This window comes from Ixodes scapularis, unplaced genomic scaffold, assembly GCF_016920785.2.
Source record: "Ixodes scapularis isolate PalLabHiFi unplaced genomic scaffold, ASM1692078v2 PGA_scaffold8__174_contigs__length_109621045, whole genome shotgun sequence".
Classification (NCBI taxonomy): Eukaryota; Metazoa; Arthropoda; class Arachnida; order Ixodida; family Ixodidae; genus Ixodes; species Ixodes scapularis.
Genome location: NW_024609883.1, coordinates 8,980,458 through 8,981,870, shown reverse-complemented (window position 1 = coordinate 8,981,870; position 1,413 = coordinate 8,980,458). Strand labels below are relative to the sequence as shown.

Sequence of the window (1,413 nt, the reverse complement as noted above, 5' to 3'; positions counted from 1 at the left end):
AAAGCGTTCTTGAAAAATTAGTTTGAAGATTGGTTTACGCATTTATTCTTTCCCACCTTTATCTCGCACGCTTCCAAAAGTTATCTGACAGTCTTATCAGCCCCCCCCCCCCCCCCCCCCACACACACACACACACACACACCTCCCAAAAGGGATCCGGACATTTCGGTGCAGGACGTTTCGGTGTAGGACTTTTCGGTACACGGACTTTTCGGTGCACGGACTTTTCGGTGCACGGACTTTTCGGTACACGGACTTTTCTGTGCACGGACTTTTCGGTGCACTGGCCTTTCGGTGTAGGAAGCAAGCATAACATCTGAGGCCAGACCCAAGATTTATACTTGAAACATCGTTTATTCACAAAACACGTGCAATAAAAAATTTAGAAGGATACGTTACGAGCAACGCCTCTGAGAAATCGAAGAGCATGGTTGCGCTCATACTCTTTAGCGAGTGTCTGCAGGCGCTCGGAAACCTTCACATACTTTGTTGCCGGCTTGAATCACTGCCCCATCTCAAGTTGTGTGAGCCGGTGAAGCTGCATGCAGTCCTCTCTTTGTAGAACCTCCAGGAACCTCCAAAGAGACGGGTGAGAGCACTGCACATGAGCGTGGAAGCCCCTGTGCCATGCTTCCACCGAGTTGGTGGTCTTGGAGTCGCACTGGAGCACGGTGTCATGGTGATTCCAGAGTTCCACTGGAAACTGTGCGTCTCGCGTTCCCCCAGCCGTTGGCCGTCCTATGAAGGTATCTTCAAAGTAATCCATCACTGCTTGCAGAGCTGAGTGTACGCTGGACGCCACTTCGGTGAAGATATCCTCCACATCACTCCGGGGTACCATGGAAAGAGCAGGTATCATGCGGGTCTCCAAGTTGATTTGAGGATCACCGGCGTATAGTTCTTGCAGTCCTTCAGATTGAACCTTGCGATAAACGCACTGCGATAGATGAAAGAAGCACCCACGCACGTCGGATGTTGGCAAGACTGTTTTGAAAGCGTTAATGGCTGCAAGTTCGTAGTCCACTATTATGGTACTTGGCTCGCAGACCCCTCCACACTCGCTAATAAGGGCGCTCAGAGCTCGCGTGTACGCACGACAGTTTTTACGGGTCAGCAGCATATAAGCCGCGGGCAGAACAGATCCGCCAAGTTCACAATGTAGGCTGTAGACTTGAAAGAACAGTTCTGGTGCAACCTTGAATGTACCGTCGGCAAACCATTTCTTGGATGTTTGAAGAACCGCAATCATCTGCGGACTGCAGAAAATAAGGAAGCGGTCCTGATCTTGCACACCGGAGTCGAATACAAGAAACCTCGAGCCGTCTTTCTTCGACGCGTAGTTAGCTGGAATGGCAACGTCTTCTAACCTCAAGGGTAGGGGTACGGCAGTATGGGCCTTTGCTCCTTTGCACG

The 1,413-nt window shown here is 50.7% G+C and overlaps 1 pseudogene; it reads right to left on the bottom strand.

Moving 5' to 3' along the window:
- Positions 1–382: 382 nt before the first annotated feature.
- LOC115329207 lies at positions 383–1,145 on the bottom strand (annotated as a pseudogene).
- Between the last annotated feature and the right edge of the window lie 268 nt (positions 1,146–1,413).